We start from the raw sequence: 27,521 nt of genomic DNA on the forward strand, positions 1-27,521 counted from the left end.
CCATTTGTGGCTAATAGCACGGAGTTTCAGTTTCTATCTATGAGGAGCAAAGAAATCATTAAAGTGCACAGAGCGTATTCTGCTCTGCTCTTATCATTATAAAACCCTCTTTCTTTCTGAGGGTTAGAGGGAATGACCTCCACTGACAAAAAAAAAAAGACCCTCTCTCTTCATCACTTTACTAAGATTCAGTTCATAAATGCACCGGGAGTTTCACTAATGCCCCCTTGTCCATATGTCCTTCCTTCCTTCTTTCCTTCCTCCCTCCTGTATTTTCGTTTTTGTTTTCTTCATAAAACAGTTACCACACCAGATGCCTTATCCTAACCATAACTCTGCTCTGGGTGCTTCCCATTTGCTTCCTCCCCTTCATCATTTGTCTGGTCATATAGAATGCAAAGTAGGATGGTTTTGCCTCAGTGGAGTTCTATCCAGTTTAATAAGCTATAAGCGCTGCTCATAGGGTTGTAGTATTTGATGGCATTTCCAGCTAAAAACTGCTTAATGTTGACTGAAGCTTCACCTCTGTGAAACTAGCTTATGAACCTTAGATGCGAAACATTTAATTGCTCAGAAGGACAAGGTGAATAGAAATAGTGGTCATCTTATCACTGAAACTGATCTGTGTGTTCTGACCCCTTCCTAGAGGCTTCCAGGTAGAGAATACTCAGAAGTGGTTGACCATTCCCTTCTTCTGGGGGCATCCTGGGATTGTGCAGCTTGCCCAAGGCCCCACAGGCTGGCTCTACCCTCAAACTCCAAATCCAAACAACTGAACCTCTGAGCTATCCAGCCAGCTGGTCACTGTGTTACATAGCTTTATTTGAAAGTGAAGTTGATTTTGAGAGTTATTCAAGCCATTTTGGTTTGGTTCAGTCTGTCCATCTGGGCTGAGATGTTTGAAACAAGCACTTTACATTGTCATCTGAGACATAGTGAGATTATTCATAGCACAGAAAGGACCTTTCTACCTACCTCGAAAATAATGTGTCTGTTGTTGAGTCCCACGGTTGAGGATGAAGTACTGGGCATATTTAATATGAAAATGGTTTTTTTTAAGATGGAAAAAATCACCAGAGAATTACATCATTGCCCACCATAAAACTTACAATGCAGTCCTAGATACATCTACTCAAAAGTAGGACTCATTCACTTCAGGGGGGGGGGAAGCTTCCTCATACATGCATGTTTTTAGGACTGAAGCAAAAAAGACTTCTGAAATCTCTGATTGTTTGGCTGACCTCTCCATATACAGTGGTGCCTCGCTTAATGACAATAATCCATTCCAGGAAAATCGCCGTTAAGCTAAAACATCGTAAAGCGAAATTAAAAACCCCATTGAAATGCATTGAAACCTGTTCAATGCGTTCCAATGGGGTAAAAACTCACCGTCCAGCGAAGATCCTCCACATGGTGGCCATTTTCGCTGCCTGTATAGTGAGGAATCCATCCCTAAACACAGCGGGGAGCCATTTTAAGCACCCGGTGGCCATTTTGAAACCCCGACGATCAGCTGTTTTTGATTGTCGTAAAGTGAAAATCGGTTCCCGAAACAGGGAACCAATCATCGCTAGGTGAAATTCCCCCATTTAGACCAAAAGATCGTCGTAAAGCAGATTCATCGTAATGCGGGGCAATCGTTAAGCGAGGCACCACTGTATAACCTTAACCACGCACCATCTGGTTGTCAAGCAAGTGGTAAAATGTACCAGTTGCTCCAGTTACCACTATTCCTACTGAGTTTCAATCCTGCACAGCCTTACTTCCAGCACTTCAGGACACATGAGGAATTTTTCAAGGCCTACACTGTTATGACTTGTGGAAGGCACAGCAGCAGGCAATGTCCTGCTACTGCTAGGCATTTGGCAAAAAAGAAGGTTCACAAGTGGCAGTGCCAGCACTCCACCTCTAGTTTTGCTTCAAATGAGACAGTAGATCCATGTGCATGGATCATCTAGTCCTATTCCAAAACTCATTTTAGCACACTGACATTGAGCCTCACACACAAAAACAGAACTTTCTCTTCCTCCAGTACTGCTCACTCTCAGTCTTGTTCCCTCACCTGGAGACGCAAGGAAGCATTCCAGTACCTTGAGACTTCAGCCAGTGCTCTGAAGCCTGGCCACAGTAACTGAACTGGATAAATGAGTCTTCACGCCAAACATAAAACTGGATCCTTTGTCATCTTTGTTCATGTTAAAAGCAATCCAACAGTGCTTTCAGAGTGGAAGGATCAACCAACAGGATGTTGTCATTGTCTAGGGCAGTGGTTCCCAATCTTGGGTCCCCAGTGTCCTTGGACCACAAGTCTGAGAAGCCTTCACCATTAACTATGCTGGCCAGGATTTCTGGGAGTTGTAATCCACAAACATCTGGGGACCCAAAGTTGGGAACCTCTGGCCTCGGGGCACCTAAATGTGTTCACAGTCCTCACATTCTTCCAGAATACTTCCATTTTTATTAAATTAGATGATGTTTTGAATAGTTATGTTTAAAATCACAGGCCAAAATCCTATTGATGTTTCTGTAAGATCTGCATACTTTGCTACAGGTAACAGGCTGTCCAACAAGGTGCCAGTGTATGTCTCAGATCCTTGGTACTACACTAATTGTGCAACCTGGGGATGATCTTTTATCTCATCAATTAGCCAGAAATAGCTACAATAAGTTGCACAAACCTTACAAGAACAATGTTAAAATTGCAGCCAATTAGATAACATCACACCTTGCTACAGACATTCTAAAATCAGGCCTCGGGTGATTGTTCCACTGTATGGCAGTACCAGTATCCAAACAAGACTACTTCTAGCTCTCTTGAACCCTCATTCTGCATGTTAATTATATTATCCTGTACTAATGCAATAGCTTATAAAATGGCCTTACTTTTAAATGTGTTTCTCTTCTTATTAATTCAATGAAAAAAATAGGAGTGGGGTGTCTACTGATTTCAGTGAAATTCATTAATTGTATGTAGGATTAGAGGTCTAGGTTGGTTGGTTTTTGGAGAAACTCCTTCAGGAGGGGGAAGGAGAGGGCAGAGGAATTAAGAAAAGATATTTCTATATGGACTTGCCTAAAAAGAAAAAGAAAACATCACTGGATACCTGACTGTTGTGACGAGAAGATGTTAACTCATCCTACTCAATTGCTAGGTTGCCCAGTGCTTGGGGGGGGGGGGGGTTGGGATGTGTCACATAATCTCCATCCTGGACCAATCCATTGCCAGATTCTTACGAAGATATTCAGAGAAACTATGTAAAGTGTAGCTAGCTCCTAAAAGATGCAACCTGGCAGCTATAGACATAGCTAACAAGGACTGTACTGACGTCATGTGGGAGAAAATATGTGGATGCACATTTCCTCATCTGTAATTTAAGTAAAAATAAAGTTACAACCATATCTTCTAAGAGTGCATTTTAATGATAATATCTGCAGTTTTATGATAGTATACAGTTTAGTTTAGAGTTCTTTCTTCAATTCTCTTTTTAAAAAAAAAAAAAAAGTAGAGGACGCTCCAATTATCCACTATTAGGTAGCATTAATATTACTTTGCAGGCAGATAAATTAACACAGGGGACAGGAGGAGAAGCCTGAATACATACCCAATGTGTGTAAAAATTAGTTTTGGCATTCTGAATATACTGACTGAACATGACTTATTTCTGAGTAGACTTGCATAGGATTGAACATAGGATATAAGAGACCAATTCATTTCATAACACTTTGACGTAGAATAAGATACTTTCTTTAGTGATAAAACCAACCCATAGCCCTATTTAATTGACATAAGTAGTTGGCAGTTAATTAACTGCTATTAACTGGGGGATGGGGCAGGAGAACATATGGAAAGGCTGAAAGAATTGGGCGTGTTTAGCTTTGAGAAAAAAAGACTAAGGGGTGATATGATAGCACTTTTCAAATATTTGAAAGGCTGTCATACAAAGGAGGGACAAGATCTGTTCTTGATTATCCCAGAGTGCAAGACATGCAATTATGGGCTCAAGTTAAAAGAAGCCCAATTTCGGTTGAATATCAGGAAAAACTTCCTAACTGTCAGAGTAGTACAACAGTGGAACCAGTTACCTCAGGAGTTGGTGAGTGCTACAACACTGGAGGCATTCAAGAAAAACTTAGATAATCACTGGCAGATATGCTTTGATTGTATTCCGGCATTGAGCAGGGGGTTGGACTTGATGGCCTTGTAGGCCCCTTCCAACTTCACTTTTCTATGATTCTATGAAAATATGATATAACAAGTCCAATGCAACACAAGAAACTAAGTTTTTGTGTGTGTGCAAATAATATTAAAAATCCAATTAATTCCTTAAAGGAAAAATTTTAAAGAAAGGCATTTTTTTAACACTATGGTTGATATTTTTGCAGGTCTACCCTTTCTGCAAGCTGAATGGTTTATTTTTTCAAATGCTAAGTTCAATGATGACTTGAGATATCAAATTTGAACAATATACAAATTACATATTAAGTAACCTAACAAGACCTATTCCCATTTGGGTTCACACTGTGATTTAATATGATATAGACTTTATTGTCTATATCAGCCGTTCCAAAACTTGGATAACCCAGGCCTTCTTAGACTGCACTTCCCAGAAGCCTTCACCACCAGCTGTGCTAGCCAAGGTTTCTGGGTGTTGCAGTCCAAGAGCACCTGGCTTACCCAAGGCAGGGGAACCACTGGTCTATATGTCAGCTATTGACATACAAAACATTCCACCAGGTGATGTCATCTGCAATGATGCACCATCAGCTTTCTGGTGTCAACCAATCTCATTTCTCCTTGTCATTAGAGTCAGTGGAGACTCTAGAGGTGTTAAGACATTGTCCAGATCTGGAAAGTAAATTGCATGAAAAACAATCCAAACTTTTCAACCAAGTGGCATTGTTTGTTTCAAGAGTGTGGGAAGCTGGTGTACAAACTAGATTGGGGGGCACTCACCCTGAAGGACCAGGCATACAGCTTTGGGAAATGATCTTTGAACCAATATTGTCACAAAGCCCAAGTGATATTGGGGCCTGGAAGCATCATTGTCTGTCAGCAGCAGTCTTTCCTCAGCAGAGAAAAGCTATAGCAATCTTTACTCTGTAACCTTCAGATTGGATTACTGTAGTATGTTATATGTAGAACTGCCCTTGAAAATAGTTTGGCAGTTCCAGTTAATATAGAATACAGCTGCTGGAATTCCAACTCATTTGCCTAGGACTAAGTGGTGCCATCTTTCACCAGTTTTGAAGGAGTTGTGTTGACTGGTTGTGATGCTTATTTTCCCACCTTTCAAAAACCTGGGGCCTAAATAGCTCCCATCTCAAACAAGCATATGTTAAGTTCATCACTAAGTTTCTTCACAGGTGGTACAAATTCTTCCCTCACACTAGACATGAAAGAAAGAGGCACAGCCAGCTATTTGTGCCCCCCCCCGGTGGGGTAACACATTGAGAGGCAGAGGGAAAGGAGGCAAGAAGAGGAGGTGGTCAGCAACAGTCAGCAAAGGCACAGGGTAGCCACTTCTTGGCCAATTATTTAAGCAATGCCTAAATCTCAAGGGGCAATTGTCATGCCTCACCTTGCTTAGAAGAAAAGGAAGACCTCATACAGCCAGTGGAGGCCAGTGTGGAAGGGGGCAACAGCAGCAACACAATGGCCAATATTGTTCTAGAAGCTTCTGGAAGAAGCACAGACAACAAGGAAGTATAAGAAGATGAAGGAGATGTGCATTTTGAAAAGATAACAGCAGAAGTACAGCCAGCATTTCAAGTGCCAGTTAGAAACAGCTGGACACCTAGAGCACTTTGGCTGAAAATTATAAATTCTGTTCACACTGTCAGCAGAGCTTTTTGTGAAAAATAACATGGAAGTTCACTTCTTGCTTGCTATTTCATACTGTTTATCCAGATTCCTAGAACCTTTAACAAATGGGCTGCTGAGGATTTCACCTCTGCCTGCTTCCTATTGGGAGTGCAACTGATCTATTTGGTCTCAAAAAAACATCTTAACCCATAGACAGAACATATCTTCTGCTTTAAGGCACAAAGCAGACAATAGAAGCCCAGCACTTACCTCCTGACACATCACAGGAGCCAGTATTATATGTGAAAAAGAATGTTCAAGTCATAGTATGCTAAACATGAAGCAACAGTATGATAGGGTGGCCCAAAAAAAGTGGAAGTAATGCAGTATTACTCTGTGTCATGAGAAACATATTGCCCACTTAGATCAAGGGAAGCAATAGAATTACTCTGTTCTGCTTTGGTCAGGCTTTTACCAGAAATACTGTATACAGTTTTGAGCACCACAGTTTAAGAAGGGGATCAAGAAGTGGAATGTGTCAAGATGAAGATAACTAAGATAGTAAAGAATCTGGAAGCTAAGCTCTGTGGGGAATGGTTGAAGAAGCTGGGTGTGTTTATCCCTGGAAGAGAAAATTGAAGGGTTACCGGATAGCTGTCTTCAAGTATTTGAAGAACTGTCATGTGGCAGATGGCAGAAGTTTGTTTTATGCAGGTTCAAAGAGTGGGACTTGAACTAATAGATTCAAATTACAAGGAAAGTGATTTCAATAAAGAACAACTTCCTGACAGTAAGAACTGTCAATATGTCAACAAGCTACCTTGGAAGCTACCCTAGACTTTCCTTCATTGAAGGGTTTTGTTTTGTTTAAAGTTTGGATGTCTATCTGTCAAGGATGTTTCAACTATAGATTTGCTGCTTTGGCAGAACGTTGGACTCAGTGATTCTTGGAATTTCTGCCAGATATACAGGCTTATGATTCTATAACCTAGGAGGATATCCTAAAGAGCCAAGAAGAGTAGATTTGGCAAACTCCTTCGGGAAAAATGCTCCTAAAAATATGTCATCAGTCTTTAGAAAACCTCTAGTGGCTAGCAAGCAGTCTCATTCAGAGAGTAGTAAGCCATGCTTTTTACATTCCCCCAGCACTTCACAAATGAATGCTTAAAATCATAGCAGCATAAAACTGAAGAGCTGGAAGGGACCAAGAGTCTCCAAAAAGGAATTTCCCTGGAAAATGGCAAGTCAAAAACCTCATATAAACTTTAATTTTGGCATCCTTCAAAAATTTAAAGATGGTTAGCAGTTTAACTGGGAACATGGCAAATTCCCTGTAAATGTGGGCTTTGCAAGGTATGCCATGTACTGGTTTCAGTTTGTTGAGATGTTGATAGAGTCCATATGGTATCCCAGTCAAGTAATCTTTGGCAAAATACAGTCTTGGGGATGCATAGATCTCCAAGGCCATTTTTGTAGGGCACCTTAGACTCCCTCACCCCCAAAATTAGTTTTTCCCAGCTGAAAAGTCCTTGTTAACTACCTTTACAGGAAGCCTCCAGGAAAAGTGATTGGCATTGTCAATATATTGCAGAGTCTTCTTAAAACCCTAAAAATATTGATTTTGGAAGATGAAGATTTCATTTTTGGCGATTTCCATTTCTGTGTTGTTGTTTTTTCATTTTTCCCCAGTTTTGGTAGTTCAAACAGTCCCCTCAAGGAGGCTGCAGCAGAAACCCACTCCTGGACTCGTTGAAGTGGCTCACCTCTATAGTGAGCTATTGAAGATTCAGTCCTTGATCCAAGGAAAGTTAGCTATGCTTGTAGGCATCCTTCAGTCTCGAAAGACTATGGTAGTGTGCTCTGTATGAAGGTCTTGGAACAGTGTCTTGTGTGGCTGAGGAGGCCAATTCGAGAGTGACAATCTCTTCCACACTGAAGACAAACCCAATCTGTCCCCTGTCCAGCTCCCTGGTTTTGCTTCCTTTGTGACTTCCTCTTTGCCTCGGCCTGCTGGACAAGGGTCTCTTCAAATTGGGAGAGGCCGTGATGTACCGCCTGCCTCCAGGCTGAACAATCAGATGTCAGAGTTTCCCATCTGTTGAGGTCTATTCCTAAGGCCTTCAGATCCCGCTTGCAGATATCCTTGTATCGCAGCTGTGGTCTCCCTCTAGGGCGATTTCCCTGAACTAATTCTCCATAAAGGAGATCCTTTGGAATCCAACCATCAGCTATTCTCACAACATGCCCAAGCCAGCGTAGACGTCGCTGTTTCAGTAATGTATGCATGCTGAAAATTCCAGCTCGTTCTAGGACTACTCTGTTTGGAACTCTGTCCTGCCAGGTGATACCAAAAATCCGTCTGAGGCAACGCATATGGAAGGTGTTCAGCTTCCTCTCCTGCCGGGCACAAAGTGTCCAGGACTCACTGCAGTACAGGAGTGTGCTCAGGACACAGGCTCTATACACCTGGATCTTGGTATGTATTGTTAGTTTCTTATTGAGCCATACTCTCTTTGTGAGTCTAGAGAACATGGTAGCTGCTTTCCCAATGCGTTTATCCAGCTTGACAACTAGAGAGAGGGTGTCAGAGATGGTTGAGCCAAGGTACACAAAGTCATGAACAACCTCCAATTCTTGTATGGAGATGGTAATAGAGGGAGGTGAGTCCACACCCTGACCCATGACTTGTGTTTTCTTCAGGCTGATTGTTAGTCCAAAGTCTTGGCAGGCCTTGCTGAAACGATTCATGAGTTGTTGGAGGTCTTCAGCAGAGTGGGCAACAATGGCTGCATCGTCTGCAAAGTGGAAGTCCCGCATGCATTTCAGTTGGACTTGGTCTTCGCTCTCAATCTAGAGAGATTAAAGAGCTTTCCATCTGATCTAGTCCAGAGATAGACACCTTCTGTTGCAGTTCCAAAGGCATGCTTCAGCATGACAGCAAAAAAGATCCCAAAAAGTGTTGGTGTGAGGACACAGCCCTGTTTCACTCCGCTTCGGATGTCAAAGGGATCTGATGTTGAGCCGTCAAAAACTACAGTGCCTTTCATTCCTTCGTAGAAGGACCTGATGATGTTAAGGAGACGAGGTGGACATCCAATCTTGGGAAGTATTTTGAAAAGGCCATCCCAGCTAACCAAGTCAAATGCTTTTGTAAGGTCTATGAAGGCCACTAAGAGTGGCTGTTGTTGTTCCCTGCATTTCTCCTGCAACTGTCGGAGGGAGAATACCATGTCAGTGGTGGATCTATTAGCTCGAAATCCGCACTGTGATTCTGGAAGCTATGCTTATGTGCTTCTAATACCAACTGGGTTGATTTCTACTGAATTTAATGAAACATACTTATTTCCTTTGGATTGGGACCATTAGACTATGACATCTCCAAGCCCCAGCCAGCAATTTACAAGGAGACTTCTGCTTACGGAACAAAAACTTTCACTTTTCTCCCCCAGAGCCTTCCATGCACCCCCAAAATCTGAACCAGAGTCCACCAGCCTCCCACTAAGGAGGTGGCCCAAGACAAGGGCGAAACATGCTCCCCTGGAAGATGCACTGGCAGAATGGACACAACTGAATTGCCGTTTCTGAATTGCTGTTTTTGCTGAAAATAGTAAGTGGCACACACATTAATTAAAATCTGGATCAGATCCAAAGATGGTAGGATACAGTTGCAACAGCAGAGCCCGTCAATGTTTGTTGTTAATCCTTATTAACAATCATGCCAGCTATGCTAATCATAATTAGAAAATTGCAACAGGAACACCGTGAGTCAATAGGAATCTAAGCTTGAAGAATTAATTTCCTATACATTTTGAAACCATTTTAAAACTTAACCTTCTTCACATGCTTTATAGGAATAATGTAACAACATTGACTATACAATTTGTTAACTTTCTGCCAAGCATGGCTGATTTTTAATGAGAATAAAACTTAACCCCAGAGTTATAAACACCTTGGGAAAGGAGGCTGACTCTTCATTATGTAATCAATGTTCATTAACTTGTAGCTTGGGGGGGGTACCTTTGGATCTTTGGTTGCAACTGGATGTTTTGGTAGCATCAGTGGCTGGCAGTGGGAGAATCTTTTATGTGCTTAGGCCGCTTTGCCATCTGCAGCCTTTCCTAAGGAAGACAGTCCTGGCATTCATACTTGAGTACCATCCATATTGGATCCTGCATTGCCTTTTACATGGAGCTAAATTGGAAAAGTAATCAGAAACGTTGGTTGGTTCAAAATGCAGCCATCCAAGTACTAACCATCTGCACTCATTACTGATTCGTTTGTTGCAGAATTCAAAGTGCTGGAATTTTAAAAATGTTATTATCATCATTATTTGTTATTTATCTTCTTGTTAGCTTTCTTCACTGTCCAGAGTTTACACCCATATAGTATATAGTAATTTGGAATACAAAAGTGTGGATGATCTCGGTCTTGATTTCCAGTGACACATCCTTGTATTTTCTGACCTTTTCCAATTCCTTCATTGGTGCCTTTCCTAGTCTCAATCTTGTTCCGATTTCTTGACTGCATTCTCCATTTGGATTGATGATTGAATCAAGGTATACAAAATCTGTTTCTTCACTGTCAGCATTAAAGTCGTGTTGTTCTTCTGTAGTCATGATTTTTGTCTTCTTCGTGTTCAGCTGCAGTCCTGCTTTGGCACTTTGTTCTTTGACTTTCACTAAATGCTGTTTCAAGTCATTGCTTCTTTCTGAAGTAAGATGGTGTCATCTTCATATCTTAAATTATTGATGTTTCTTCTGCCAATTTTCACTCCACCTTCACTTGACTCTAACCCATATTTCTGTATGATATTTCTTTGTGCTAGTCAATGTAATAATTATCTTAATCTCAATGTTTTAGTTGCTGAAAAATTACATCACCTGTTATTTTTGCTTCTCACTGTTCTTAACAATTGTAAGTGTTTCTTCTATTATCCATCTAGGCATTCTTTTGTTTACTTCACGAATACTGTAGTCTCTTTACATTGTTCTCTGTTTCTGTTGAATTTAATCCAAATTTAGCAAAAGATGCAAAACATCATTGTGGGACAAAAAGAAACTCTCAGGTTTCTCTTTACAGTAATAACCATGTGAGGGAGAAAACATGAACTGGTCTTATTTTTTGCCATCACATTTGATTCACCAGCCCTCAGCCAAGCAGCAGAGTTTTTTAAAGTACTGTATAAATTATTCTTAAGCAATAGATTTTTTTAAAAAAACACACATACACACACACAAGAAACTCATGCTGCTAGCAGGTGAATTCTCACATCACTGTAGCATGTAAAATAAGCCTGTTGAAAATTAAATGATGTGTCCATTACTGTGTAAGCTCCTGTCCAGAATGTGAGGTGTATGTCAGTGATTCATCATAACAAGCCATCACACTAATGCTTTTTATTTACTGCTCAAGGTCCACTCCTTACACCTGTTGCAAAGGTGCCAGTAATCCTTAAAAAAAACTAATGGTATCTAAGTGAAACTGCTCTTTAATGAGCTCCCGGAGGATCACACCCCAGACTTTTATACAACTCCTCCACTCATTTGATGTTCTAATCTCTGTCAAACGATCAATTTTTCTCCCTTCCAAAAATTGACTAACAGTCACAATAATTCCACCCAACACCCTCTTCATACCAAACTCATAACAGTGATTTTTCTTGTTTACAGCAATCTCCATCCTCCTTCCCTCCCTCCCTACCTCTGTGCTATTGCCTAGGAGAAAATGTTTGTTTTTTTAAAAAAAAATCTCACAACAGTAATTCTCAAACTGCTGGGAGCTTTGTTTGCAGGATACAGACATGGGGCAAAATTTCTGGAAGTGGAAGATCCTAGTTCACAACCTGGAGCTTTTCTCTCAGAAGGGGAAAATCCAGCACTACTGCAGTTGTGCCATATTAATCCCAGAAACTTTAACACCTACATGCAGACAAATTCAGTACGTTTGTCTCTGTGCTGAGAAGAGCCATACCTACTGAATGGGGTCAGTAAAGACAGACAACAATTTCCATTTCATGTCAGGCAAGGTCCAAAGGGGGGAGGGAACAAAACAAAACAAAAAGACCAAAAAAAAAACCATATGGCAGTTAAAGACAGAATTCAGGACTTCAGCATTACTAATTTCCCTAATTCTCTGGCTGTCTATTTTTTTTCATCAGATAAAACCATCGTTCCATGCACATTAGTACACGGTACATTTAGAGCCCCACTGATGTTAAAGCCAGCAGCCTTCAATGCCTGGAAGTACTTAGTTATAAAAACTTTGTCACAAGCAATGGTTGCAGTAAGCATTCCTACTTCTGTTTCACATATAGGACAGAATGTCTCTTTCAAGAGTAGACCTATTATGACCCACGTGTGCATCACTTAAAAACAGGAAACGTCTGCCCTTTTCTGCAGTAAAACTGCTCCATTCTTGTGGTGATATGTGCTGATAGAACCAATTATTTGGTTAGAATGCTTACTGCAAACAGAAGCAAATAAAATTAACCAGCTAAGATATTTAACCAGATAACTTTTGGCTTTTAAAATCATTATTATTTTAATTAATACTATATGTGCACCTTGTCAGCCCCCTCTGCCATGGCGAGGGTGGAGTCCCCCGGCAATAACTCCATGGGCTCCAGCTCAGCTTCTGAGCTCAGAACGGACTTTATTAGTGGTACAGAGTCATTCCCCCATGCCTTTTCCTCCACAGTCTCATAGGGTTGACTTATGGTTTCTAGTCCCTTGGGTGCCACTTGCCAACTTGGGGCCCCAGTAAACTTCACTGGAGTTCCCCGGAGTCCAGGTTCTGGAAAGCAGGAGGGAGAGGGAAGGGTTGCTCCTGGAGATGCCCCTTTTAGGGAGGGTCTGTAGAGACAGGTGAAAGAAGTGAGGTTCTGTAACGTTCCTCTTCCTGTCTCCTCCACTGGCACACCTATCATTACTTGCCTCTCCAAGGACACAGTCGTGTCCAGGCATGTACTGCTCCATCCCAGCACCTGACTGGGTTCTGCACCATCTGACTCCTGCCCTGGGCAAGGAGTCTCTCTGGCATCTTCTTCATGAGTAAACAACAACCCTCTTGCCTTCCCACTTCTGCCCTATTGTTCTCATGGACCCTGCCTCCTCCAGATGTTCCTCAACAAGCCGCCATCTCTCCTTCACCTGTGCAGGAGCTCTTCTGCCAGCTTGATGCTGAGGAACACCGCCCTCATCCTGGCTACCTAATGCCTATGTCCCGGGGCCAGTCAGCTCATGAATGGTGCATGCCAGCAGCCACTCACACTACAATGTATTATTATATTATATAATCTATCATCTATAATCTATAATATTACCTTTAATTATTATTTGTATTATCAAGGATGAGAGGACTTCCCCCCTCCCACTGTGATATTCTTCTGGCTCATTTTACCCTGCCTTCCTGACACTTGGTTTTATCAAGGAGGTTTTTAAAACTTAGTTCCAGAATGGGATTATGAACAATTTGTCCCCATCTTTGTGTTATTTAAATTCACATTACCTTTCCTCCCTTTGTATTCCAGTGCTAACATGGATTAGGCAGTGTAGAAGTTTAAAAAAACCATACTGCAAATCAGAAAGTCCCTGACTTGAACCTTGCAAAGGACACACTGGAGCCTTAATCCAGTAGGTACTATGTCTTGGTGGAACTGGTAGAACTGCTTCCATCAGGTGAATCAGGAAGAGGGACCACATTCTGTCACTTCTGTGGCTCCTCTGTATCCCAAAAAGAATCTCTCTAGAGCTCCTTATCAGTCCATATCACAGAGTGCAAGCGGAAGGGTGAGGGAGACACTTCCATTGTACTGCATTGCAGCCTCAGATTTTTCCTAAATGAGGGATGGGAGACCTCCTGAGATCTGGGGACAGTACATTGCTTGCTTGATTGATTGATTGATTGATTGATTGATATTTGATATGCATTCCATACAGCCCCTGATCCAAGTCATTAATAAAAATGTTGAAGAGCACCAGGTTCAGGACTGAGTCTTGTGTTATGCCACTTATTAGTTCCTTCCTTGTTGAGAAGGAGTCATTGATAAGCACTCTCTGAGAGCAATTCTTTAACTACTGTAACTGTGTATCCACCTGACACTTGTTCTGTCCAGTACACATGTAGTTAGCTTGCTAATGAGTTAAAATGTTGCTAATGTAGTTAGCTTGCTAGGGGCATTTTGTCAAATGCTTTGCTGAAGTCAAGATATATTACATCTACAGCATTCCTATCATCTACTAGGGATGTTCCCATTCAAAAAAATGCAATATGATTAGTCTGACAGGATTTGTTCTTGACAAATAAATTCTGGCTTCTAGTTTTTACTGCATTTTTTTCCAAGTTGGTTGCAAAACAATAACTTTATAATCTGTTCCACAATTTTCCCTGAGATTGATGTCAGGCTAACTGTAATTCCCAGGTTCCTTCTTTGTGACCTTTTTTAAAATGTTAGCCCTTATCCAGTCATCTGGCACTTCACCCTTCCTCCATGATTTAAAGAAAACAATAGATAGTGCTTCTGAGTAGAGATGGGGGTATTTGTATTTATATACAAATACGAATATCCCTGCACATGTGGTTGATAACAAGGATCCAGCCCCATGGGGCTGGACGGTCCACTCACTGATCTGCCTCTGCCGCAGATACCGGGATTCTTCCAATGGCTTCACAGATCGTGATCAGCTAGCCACTCCTGGCAAGAGGTGGGAGGACAAGCCTCGCTGCAAGGTTGAAGAGTGGCTCACAGATCATGACCTGTAGAGCCACTGGAAGAGTCGTAGCATCTGCTGCTGCAGCGGGTTGGTGAGTGGACCGTTTGGCCCCATGGGGCTGGACCATCATTATCACCACCTCCGCGGAGAAATTTGTATTTGTATACGACTACAAATACCCCATCTGTACTTCTGAGAGTTCTTCAACCAGTTCCTTCAATACTCTTGGTATTTGTTTTCTCTGTCTTTTGCTATGCACATAATGAAGAATGCTTTTTTGTTGTTGCTTTTAGTGCTTCTTGCTACCCTGAGCTCATTATCGCCTTGCCCATCCTTACAATTCTTTGCTAGTTTTCTGTACACTTCCTTTGTCACCTGGCCTTTCTTCCACTTCCTATATGCGTCCTTTTTGTTTTCAGGTCTCCTCTGAACTTTTTGCAAAGCTACCTTGGCCTTTTTTGCAGTCTTCCTTTCTTTTCTTGTTGGAATTGTTTGTAATCATGCCTTTAAAATTTCCTTTTTAAAAAATTCCCACCCATATTTGGAGTCCTTTTCTTGTTTGGCTCTCTTATTCATAATTGCTGTGTGGTTATTAAAACTGGCTTTCCTAAAATCACATGTGCACATGTGGCTGCACTTTGCTTTTGCTTTCTTTGAAATCAAGAACTCAAATAGAATATTATTCTGAATTTTATTCAGAATTCCTCTTGCTGCCACTTCTTCCACCAAGTTATCTCTATTGGTTAGAATCAAGTCAAGGATAGCTACTTCTCTCCTCCTCTACTTTTTGTAGGAGAAAAAACATTGATGTTACCTGAGCCCTTTCCCCCTGCATGACAAGATGTAAAACAGAGGCCTTTCCATTTTATGCTTCATCTTCTATTTTCTCTGACTAATTAGGTATTGTTAGGTCCTCAGGCTTAAACACCGAGCATACTATGGCCTAACAAATGATATGTTTGGCTTGCGGTATGAAAGGGGTGAAAGGTGCATGCCAGCTGCATAAGTTTGTTCTGCTTCCCTGCTACATATTTGGCAGGGCTGTTTTATTACTTTTTAATTCATCTTATTAAGCGCAAACTTGGCCAAGTCAAATCACTTCATTAATTAAAAGGGATTGGAAAGGTCCTTAACTCCCAGATTCTGCAAATGCCCAAAAGCTCAGGCCTGTTTACAGGAGGTCATATTTCATTTACTGCCTGTGTCAAACTGCTACCCATCAGGCCTTTGCTTAGGCCCCTGAGACCAGCCAATCAATGCCTGCTTGCTAAAGCCCCTCGCATGAATCCACTTAAGCAATGTGGATGCTTCCTGTCTAAAAAAGAAATGGTCTCTTGGTACTTCTGATAGAAATTAGCCATGAATTAGAAGAGAAGCAGAGTTGTTTTGGAGGAAAGCCAGAACTAGAATTAATAGGCCATCCGAGCCTCTTGAGTGTTAAATCCCATTTGTTGGCAATTCTTTATGAAAGGTTTCCTCTACCTATACCAGCTTTGGCCTAGAACTAACCACTTTCTTCAGAAAATATATTGTTAAATAAAACTTCAACCAGCTGAAAAAACATGAGAAACACTCCCTTTCACCATTTGACATTTTACAAATTTTCTATAAAATATTTGTCCTTTTTAATTCCCTGGACCCCGAAGCAATCTCTCTCCTAGCTCTGCTATCCCATCTCATCCAGGCCTATCAAGTTAAAATTGTCCAGTTCAGGCATAACTGGTCCACTCATATTTATATGAGAAACAAATTTGGGTCATTGCATTTTGAAAACTGCATTTCTAGAATCTTGTCAATATGGCTACAGTGAATTTGTCTATTCCATGTGAGTTCTTTTTGTGCATAATACAGTCTGTGCAGCTACTGGCTTTTTCATTCTTCTGATACATTCTTGTGAAAGCCACAAATAAAAAAATATATCCAAAGCTACCAATGAAAAGAAAGCTAGCAGATTGAGACTTATTCATCAGTGTTATGCACTGCCTAATAGGATGACACACTGCTTCCATGTTCCGTTTGAATGACCTCCACAAGCAAAGCTCAGAAAAGTATGTTTTGGGGGTTATAATTCCGAGAACCATAAACCCACCATGGCTCTGACCATACTGGCCAGGGGATTCTGGTAGCTATTTTCCAAAAATCTATTTTTCTGAGCTCTGCCCCACAGGCATTTCCTCATCAACTAAAGGAGGGGGTGCCACTAGACTGCTGATGGCAGTCTATTCACCACCTGAAGAGGAAGAATATTTTCTACTAAACACAAAAGGAAATTAAAAAAAACCCTCAGGCACCCATCTCAGTCTTTAAGGACATTTTCACCTCACTCATCCTGGAGTTTTTTGGGTTCGTTTGTTTTTTAAGGCCCAGATTCTAGCTCTTTAAGGTGCTGTTACCAACGTCTGATGTTAAACAGATATCATAGGAAAGGCACATGTCCTAAAATTCTTGGCTTGGTAGATAAGAGGCAGGAACCCAAAGTTTCATGGGCTAAGTAATTTCTCACCCTCCTAGGCTACACCATCAATTTAGAAAGCTCATGTCCCTGAGCAACTTGCCCAAGGATGACACACTACACAGACTGAATAAGTGGGCCAAAGCACAATGCCTGACTCGTATAACATCTTTCAGGATTTATGTTGACATCTTTGATCTACACAAAATAAACATACTTCACTAATATTCAGAAGCACTAGCAGGTGACATGGGGGGGTGGATTTAGCTCATGATGCCTCATGAGCCATACGTCCTCTAAATCCAGGCTCAGCTCAGCCATAAACGCACTGAGTGAACTTAGAACCACTGTTTGCCAGCCTCAGTCTTGTTGTTGTTGTTGTTGTTGTTGTTGTTGTTGTTGTTGTTGTTGTCGTCGTCGTTGTCGTCGTCATCATCATCATCATCATCATCATCTTTTTAATGTCTAGACAATAATAACACTGCCTTATCTTGTCTTGAGGAGTGACATTGCCATTCACCAAGATGATGTGGCTGCTTCATTTATATGGCAACTACCAGGAGACAGTAGGTAGAAAAGTGCTGGAGAACAGAACCCTGTGCCATACAGTATAACCTGTATTGCACTCCCTAAGAAGAAGAGAAGCACAGTTGTTGAAGAACGGAAGTACAAGTAGCTCCAGAGCTAATGAAGTGGTTGGGCCAAAGCCGAAAGGACACTCAGCTGTGGACGTGCCTGGAAGTGAAAGTGAAAGGAAAGTCCGATGCTGCAAAGAAAAATACTGCATAGGAACCTGTAATGTGAGATCTATGAACCTTGGGAAGCTGGATGTGGTCAAACAGGAGGTGGCAAGAATAAACATTGACATCCTGGGCGTCAGTGAACTAAAATGGACGGGAATGGGCAAATTCAATTCAGATGATTATCATATCTACTATTGTGGGCAAGAATCCCATAGAAGGAATGGAGTAGCCCTCATAGTCAACAAAAGAGTGGGGAAACCTGTAATGGGATATAATCTCAAAAATGATAGAATGATGTCAATACAAATCCAAGGCAGACCTTTCAACATCACAGTAATCCAAGCTTATGCACCAACCACCAATGCTGAGGAGACTGAAAATGACCAATTTTATGAAGACTTACAACACCTTCTAGAACTGACACCAAAGAAAGATCTTCTCAATCTAGGGGATTGGAATGCAAAGGTAGGGAGTCAAGAGATAAAAGGAACAACAGGGAAGTTTGGCCTTGGAGTTCAAAATGAAGCACGGCAAAGGTTAATAGAGTTTTCTCAAGAGAACAAGCTGGTCATCACGAACACTCTTTTCCAACAACACAAGAGGAGACTCTACACATGGAAATCACCAGATGGACAATACTGAAATCAGAGTGATTATATTCTCTGCAGGCAAAGATGGAGAAGCTCAATATGGTCAGCAAAAACAAGACCTGTAGCTGATTGTGGCTCTGATCATCAGCTTCTCATAGCAAAATTCAAGCTTAAACTGAAGAGAGTAGGAAAAACCACTGGGCTACTCAGGTATAATCTGAACCAAATCCCTAAGGAATACACAGTGGAAATGAAGAACAGATTTAAGGAACTCGATCTGGTGGACAGAGTGCCTGAAAAACTTTGGATAGAGGCTCGTAACATTGTACAAGAGGCAGCAACAAAAACCATCCCAAAGAAAAGGAAATGCAAGAAAGCAAAGTGGCTGTCCAACGAGGCCTTACAAATAGCAGAGAAGGGAAACAAAATGCAAGGGAGATAGGGAAAGTTATAGAAAATTGAATGCAGACTTCCAAAGAATAGCAAGGAGAGACAAGAGGGCCTTCTTAAATGAACAGTGTAAAGAAATAGAGGAAAATAACAGAAAAGGAAAAACCAGAGATCTGTTCAGGAAAATTGGAGATATTAGAGTAACATTTTGTGCCAAGATGAACATGATAAAGGAGAAAAATGGGAGAGACCTCACAGAAGACATCAAGAAGAGATGGCAAGAACACACAGGAATTATACCAGAAAGATTTGGATATCCCAGACTACCCAGATAAGAAGGGCAGTGCCAAAGAATGCTCCAACTACCGTACAATTGCACTTATTTAACAAACTAGCAAGGTTATGCTCAAAATCCTCCAAGGTAGGCTTCAGCAGTATGTGGACCGAGAACTCCCAGAGGTACAAGCTGGATTCCGAAGGGGGCAGAGGAACTAGAGACCAAACTGCTAACATGTGCTGGATTATAGAGAAAGCCAGAGAGTTCCAGAAAAACATCTACTTCTGCTTCATTGACTATGCAAAAGCTTTTGACTGTGTGGACCACAACGAACTATGGCAAGTCCTTAAAGAAATGGGAGTACCTGAACACCTTACCTACCTCCTGAGAAACCTATACGTGGGACAGCAAGCAACAGTTAGAACTGGATATGGAACAACTGATAGGTTCAAAATTGGGAAAGGAGTACAACAAGGCTGTATATTGTCCCCCTGCTTATTCAACCTATATGCAGAATACATCATGCGAAAGGCTGGACTGGAGGAATCCCAAGCCGGAATCAAGATTGCCGGAAGAAATATCAACAACCTCCGATATGCAGATTATACCACTCTGATGGCAGAAAGTGAGGAGGAATTAAGGAACCTTGTAATGAGTGTGAAAGAAGAGAGTGCAAAAAATGGTCTGAAGCGCAACATCAGAAAAACGAAGATCATGGCCACTGGTCCCATCACCTCCTGGCAAATAGTAGCGGAAGATATGGAGGCAGTGACAGATTTTACTTTCTTGGGCTCCATGATCACTGCAGATGGAGACAGCAGCCCCGAAATTAAAAGATGCCTGCTTCTTGGGAGGAAAGTGATGACAAACCTAGACAGCATCTTAAAAAGCAGAGGCATCATCTTGCCAACAAAAGTCTGCATAGTCAAAGCTATGGTTTTCCCTGTAGTGACGTATGGAAGTGAGAGCTGGACCGTAAAGAAAGCTGACTGCCGAAGAATTGATGCTTTTGAATTGTGGTGCTGGAGGAGGCTCTTGAGAGTCCCCTGGACTGCAAGGAGAACTAACCTATCAATTCTAAAGGAAATCAACCCTGAGTGCTCACTGGAAGGACAGATCCTGAAGCTGAGGCTCCAATATTTTGGCCATCTCATGAGAAGAGAAGACTCCTTGGAAAAGACACTGATGTTAGGAAAGTGTGAAGGCAAGAGGAGAAGGGGACAACAGAGGATGAGATGGTTGGACAATGTCATTGAAGCTACCAGAATGAATTTGAAACAACTCCCGAAAGCAGTGGAAGACAGGAGGGCCTGGCGTGCTCTGGTCCATGGGGTCACGAAGAGTCGGACACGATGAAACGACGAAACGACGAAACGACGACGCGAGACTGTTAAGTGAAGTGAAAGACATTTTCCTATCACCAACACTGCTTCCAAAAATGGAAGTAGACGACCCAGCTTTATACTTTACCTCAGGCATAGAAATGCCGCTGTGCAGCTCTCCTCCAGCACTGCAATAATGATTAATCAGACAGTAGCTGAAATCCTGTGCCTTAGCACTGGGTGCAATCAGACAGCTGAAAAGGCATATGCCTGAGTGCATGTGATCTCCCTTAAAGCAACCACTCCATCTTCTGTAGAATCACTCTAGCCCAGCCCCCAAAGGTAGCAGCCCTACAAGTGGACAAAGATGGTCCAGTTTGGACATACATTTAAGCCAGACTGGACCGTAATGAGAGAAGGCCCATTGAATGAATGGAGATTTAGGACTTGCAACCTTCATACATTCTACTGAGACAATGGGCCCACATCGATTACTACTCTAAGCAACAGGATTTTGGGCATTGCCTATAGAATAATTAAGAAAAATTAAAAACCGTACCACAGGGTTGATAAATTGTTATGATTTATACACATCTACCTGACATATTTCCACTTCTTAAACCCCAGTTTTTTCCCCCTTGAGGCTCTTTATGTTTTTAACCCCTCATTAGAAAATGTGTAGTAATCTCATACATAAAGAACTAGCACACACAACCTAACTATATTATACATGTGTATATATTGTGCCAACTCCCAAACAATGGGCCATTTTTAGTTCTAAATGGAGTGTTCCCAGTCTCATGCTGTACAATGTAAGCATTTTGTTCTGTTTTGTAAGTTCTCTATGTGTTGCACTGTATATTCTTACCGGACTGCTGGCATTCATGTCAAGTTTGTTCTCAAACACTTCAGACTTATTTATCCATGCTAATTCCTTCCAGAGGTACATTTAGAGCTGAATGAGACATTCCCACAGCCTGCTGTCCCCTGCTGAGAAAATGCAAAGGACCATTTGATTGTAATGAATATGTATGCAATAGGAAGGCCTCGACAAACAGTGACAGCCATTGAGGCATTAAGTATGGAGCAAAGTATTGTGGGTAAAGAAAGCACACACACCAAAAGGTATCAAGTTAACCTAGCTCTAACTACATTTCAGCTCACTTCTCCGAAGTTATGCGATACAAGTGCCAGATCCACTAGAACAGCCTCATCTAAAGAGTACAAGGCTGAAGAAGAGTATGCTAGATAAATTTCATTCAATAGATTTCTGTTAGGAAATTGGACGATTCAACCTAACAGCAAAGATGGAGGGTGATACAGGACCACTTTGCAATGGCCAGGAATGGGTAACATTAATATTGATTTGTTTGTTTGTTTTTGGCCTACTACTACCAGTATATCCAAACCTGCAGCCATGCTGATGGGGGAATTTAGGCACTATTATTTAAACAAAGGAATGCATCTAAACTCTGCGCATTCCATTACCAAGATGATATTTTTATTTCCCTGGTCACCTATGTATTCTGGGATTTATAGATCAAAAATACAGTGGTGCCCTGCTTGACAATTACCTCATTAGATGAGAAAATTGCTTAACAATGTGTTTTTTGCAATCGCTTTTGCGATCGCAAAACGATGTTTAGATAGGGAAAATTCGCTTTATGATGATCGGTTCCTTGCTTCGGGAACTGATTTTTTGCTTTACTACGATCAGAAAACAGCTGATCATCTGGTTTCAAAATGGCTGCTCTCTGTTTAAAATGGCTCCCCACTGTGATTTAGGATGGATTCCTCGCTTTACAGGCACCAAAAATGGCCACCCTATGGAGGATGGACGCTGAGGTATTTTGCCCATTGGAACGCATTGAACTGGTTTTCAATGCATTTCAGTGCATTTTCATTTCGATTAACGAGGATTTCGTTCTACAGCGATTTTGCTGGGACGGATTATCCTCGTCAAGCGAGGCACCACTGTAAAACTTTATTTTTACTAGTAAATTAGAAGACAAAATAGTAGGCGCTCCTCCTATCTATGCCTACCCACCACCCATACTCCTTACATAACAAGATAGCAGCTGGAGATGGATAAAGAAATAGTCAAGGAATACCTTGAACGAGTTCAGATCTCCAGGGCTGGATGGACTGCATCTGAAAGTATGGAAGGAGCTGGCTGAAGAACTCTCAGAACCAATGTCCATTATTTTTTTTTTTTTAATCATGAGAAATAGGTGAGGTGCCAGAGGATTGGAGGAGGGCTAATGTTTTGAAGATGTTTCCCTATCTTCAAAAATGGGAAAAGGGAGGAACCTGGAACTACAGACCAGTCAGCTTAACATTGATCCTGGGAAAATTCTGGAACAGATTATAAAGTGGTCACTACGCAAGCACCTAGAAAACAATGCAGCAATAACTAGAAGCCAACATGGATTTTTCAAGAACAAATCCTTCCAGACTAATCTGATTTCATTTTTTGATTGGGTAAACTCTCTGATAGACAGAAATAATGCTGTAGGCATAGTATATATTGACTTCAGCAAAGCTTTTGAAAAAGTGTCCCATGATATTCTGATTAGCAAGCTAACTAGGTGTGAACTGGATAGAACAACTGCCAGGTGGATACACAGTTGGCTACAGAATTGTACTCAGAGGGTGATGATTATTGGCTCCTTCTCAAACTGGGAGGAGGTAACAAGTGGGGTACCCCAGGGCTCAGTTCTAGGCCTTGTGCTCTTCAACATTTTTATTAATGACCTAGATCATTACTAAGTAATGAGTACCATTATAGCAGTAACATAATGCATTTGTACATTGATTAACATTTCAAGGAATTAGTTATATGTCACTACTTATGTATAACTAGTTATGCTAAAATTCTGATAATCAGGAAATTACTGGTGAAAGAAGCAGGCTATGATACGTTATGTCTTGATCAATCAGTGACTGTATTCAGTTAGTAACATTTGCAGTAACTGTGATGTGACTTATATTCTTAAGTATGAAGGGTTTCTGGCTCACTGCTATTATTGGTAGTTTTATGTAGTGCTTTGAAAGCATATACAAACTACAGTATTTCCCAGGCCACCAAGACAGAGTAAAATTTCACAGATTAAACAGTAGCAGAGACTGGCATATTTATAAGGACCAGCTTTATAACCTACCTGGGAACTAGAACAGAGATAAAATAGAAACAATCGGGAGAGAAATAAAGCAAGTTAGAACATGGCCGTGTATGCTTTGGTAGCTTCTTGACATCAGCTCCCATACCTTGACAACAGTTCTAGAGCAGAGGCAGACAACTCCATTTATGCAGAGAAGTACATTTCCTTAGGGACAATCTGTTGAGGGCTTTCTTGAAGTTATTGTGTGCAAAGGGCAACTGATCCTATGGGAAGCATGGGAGGCAACCATTATCACTTTTGCGCAATAAAGATGACACTAGAGTCATTGGACTAGGACAAGGTAGGTAAGCTGTTCCCACTGAAGCACACGGTGCAAAATGTAGGACTTCATTTATACGACTGCTCTGTGCAATGTGTCCATGGAGAAAAATCAATTCATGAGTCAACACCAATCACTGATTATCATGCATAAATTAGCTCTCAATCAACCAATGTACTGGTTAGATGCTAGGTGGGAACTCAGGAGATCAATGCTACATTTCCCACTATGAACTATGAAATCCACTTGGGACCAACCTACTCACCAGGTTGTTTTGAAATAGAATAGGAAGGAAGGAGACCTTGTATGGTTTCTTGAACTCACTGGAGGAAAGGTAAAATAAGATGCGGCACTCAAAACAAACAAAAAAGGAATAAAAAATCATAAAGGGCTATGATTCAGATCATTAGGACCAACTCAAACATTTGGATGTCTGTAGACATCTGGCACCATGACTCATTTATTCATTCCTTGTATTATATGAAGTGAATAATAAAAGAATGGGGGTAGCATAGGAAACCAGTTGGTCCTGGCATCATATTTCTCTTTTAAACTGTCAAAGAGTTCTTTAAACCAAATAACTCCCTAACTTGGGGAGAAACATAAACTAATGCAGATGCTAAAACCAAAATGGAAGTTTTATTGTTGGTGTTTTATACTTGGTGTGGCATATAGCTTAGTTGTTATTCCGTTTAAAGTCACACTACTCATTTCACAATGAATGTGAAGATTCGCTATATCATTTAGCAGACAGTACAAACTCCATTGCTTCAACAACAGGTTTCCAACCAAGGAACTGCTCACTAAAATCCAGTCCTTTCCCAGATGGACCATCTGTTTTTTAATTGCACTTCTTAAACCAGCTCTGTCCTCCGTCTAGTATCCTCAACCTAAGAAAGATCAGAGTTTAGCCTTGGCCAACTCATTTCCTTTAGTGTAGTTAATGTCTTTAGATGTGTATACCCATTAAACAGAAGTTAATTAGCTATATTTCATATATTTTTCATGGTTTACTTTTTACAATATAAGATGACCTGCCACTTTTGGATCAGGCTCTTGAACATTTGAAAAAGATAGCACTTTAACAAGACAGAAAAGCATTAATTAGGTTGATGTGGCAGCCTTTTCAGTTGTAAGGTCACACAAAGATCTTCTTTTACCTTGAAAAAGACACTGTCAGGATTTTAACTGAGTTGAATGACTTGCATGCTATTAGAGCTTGAAACTTTTAAAAAGCCTTTTTGTATATATATAAAAAAAATCCAAACACAACTAACAGCTTTTGTTCAACACATCAATACAGACATTTGCATAAAGTATTGATTAAAAGTCATTATAATCACAAAATGTTAATTACACCAATTAATTCCCAATCTGTTTTTACCTTACCTTGTTTGCCTTAGCACAGAAGGTTAAAACCAGGGTGATTCTTTTGTGAAAATTTTCACTGTGGATAACGTTTCTCATAATTGGAATAACGTTTCTTAATTAAAATAATATCAACTGTGGGTCTTGATGGCAATTTTTAGAGTATATATTTTAATTATATTTAAATTATTTTCTCTTTTTATTGTATTTTAATGGTTGTAAGCCACCAAGAAACCTTTGGGTAGTGTGGGCGGCATATAAGTTAAATAGATAAATAAATAAATAAATAAATAAAGTAATGGCCACTATAAGAAACTACCCCTTCATGGATTGCTGCCTTGTCATGGTGAAGAGGCTTGAATAATTCAGAGAAGCTATGGGCTATGCTGTGCAGGGACACCCAAGACGGACAGGTCATAGTGGAGAGTTTTGACTAAATGCGATCCACCAGGAGCAGGAACTGGCAAGCCACTCCAGTATCTTTGCCAAGAAAACCCCATGGACAGAAACAAAAGGCTAAAAGATATGATGCTGGAAGATGAGCCCCTCAGGTCGGAAAGCGTCCAACATGCTACTGAGGAAGAGTGGAGGACAAGTACAAGTAGCTCCAGGGCTAATGAAGTGGTTGGGCCAAAGACAAAAGGACACTCAGTTGCGGACGTGCCTGGAAGTGAAAGGAAAGTCCGATCCTGCGAAGAAAAATACTGCATAGGAACCTGGGAAGCTGGATGTGGTCAAACAGGAGATGACAAAATCATCCTGGGTGTCAGTAAACTAAGATGGACGGGAATGGGCGAATTCAGTTCAGATGATTATCATATCTACTATTGTGGGCAAGAATCCTGTGGAAGAAATGGGGCAGCAGACCTTTCAACATCACAGTAAACCAAATTTATGCACCAACCACCAATGCTGAGGAGACTGAAATTGACCAATTCTATGAAGACTTACAACAACTTCTAGAACTGACACCAAAGAAAGATGTTCTTCTCATTCTAGGGGACTGGAATGCTAAAGTAGAGAATCAAGCGCCAAAAAGGAACAACAGGTAAGTTTGGCCTTGGAGTTCAAAATGAAGCACGGCAAAGGCTAATAGAGTTTTCTCAAGAGAACAAGCTGGTCATCACAAACACTCTTTTCCAACAACACAAGAGGCGACTCTACACATGGAAATCACCAGATGGGCAATACCGAAATCAGATTATATTCTCTGCAGGCAAAGATGGAGAGCTCTATATAGTTAGCAAAAATTAGACCTGGAGCTGATTGTGGCTCTGACCATCAGCTTCTCATAGCAAAATTCAAGCTTAAACTGAAGAGAATAGGAAAAACCACCAGGCTAGTCAGGTATAATCTAAACCAAATCCCTTATGAATACACAGTGGAAGTGAAGAACTGATTTAAGGAACTAGATTTGGTGGACAGAGTGCTTGAAGAACTATGGATAGAGGCTCGAAACATTGTACAGGAGGCAGCAACAAAAACCATCCCAAAGAAAAGGAAATGCAAGAAAGCAAAGTGGCTGTCCAACAAGGCCTTAGAAATAGCAGAGAGGAGAAGGGAAACAAAATGCAGGGGAGATAGGGAAAGTTACAGAAAATTGCATGCAGACTTCCAAAGAATAGCAAGGAAAGACAAGAGGGCCTTCTTAAATGAACAATGAAAAGAAATAGAGGAAAATAACAGAAAAGGAAAAACCAGAGTTCTGTTCAGGAAAATTGGAGATATTAGAAAAACATTTTGTGCAAAGATGGACATGATAAAGGACAAAAATGGTAGGGACCTCGCAGAAGACATCAAGAAGAGATGGCAAGAATACACAGAGGAATTATACCAGAAAGATCTGGATATCCCGGACAACCCAGATAGCATGGTTGCTCACCTTGAGCCAGACATCCTAGATAGTGAAGTAAAGTGGGTCTTAGAAAGCACGACTTACAACAAGACTAGGCATTCTAGTTGAACTATTTAACATTTTAAAAGATGATGTTGTTAAGGTGCTACACTCAATATGCCAACAAGTTTGGAAAACTCAACAGTGGCCAGAGGATTGGAAAAGATCAGTCTACATCCCAATCCCAAAGAAGGGCACTGCCAAAGAATGCTCCAACTACCGTACATTTGCACTCATTTCACATGCTATCAAGGTTATGCTCAAAATCCTGCAAGGTAGGCTTCAGACCCTTTTCCCTGAAAGCTGGGCTGAGGGCGAAGGCCAGGTCTGTTTGCATGGATGCCTTGCTGAGTTTTCTTCCTGGGCTTTCTTTTTGTCTCCTGACCACATGGCCTGGGGGTGGGGCCTAGGGGTGGGACTTTTCAAATTTTGTATCTGACCTTAATATGGTAAATAGGAAAGCCAATTAGATTTGCATAAGCCTGGGAGTCAGGAAAGTTTTATGGATCAGATCATACTTTTGCACTATT

Source organism: Pogona vitticeps, chromosome 1, assembly GCF_051106095.1.
Source record: "Pogona vitticeps strain Pit_001003342236 chromosome 1, PviZW2.1, whole genome shotgun sequence".
Taxonomy (NCBI): domain Eukaryota; kingdom Metazoa; phylum Chordata; class Lepidosauria; order Squamata; family Agamidae; genus Pogona; species Pogona vitticeps.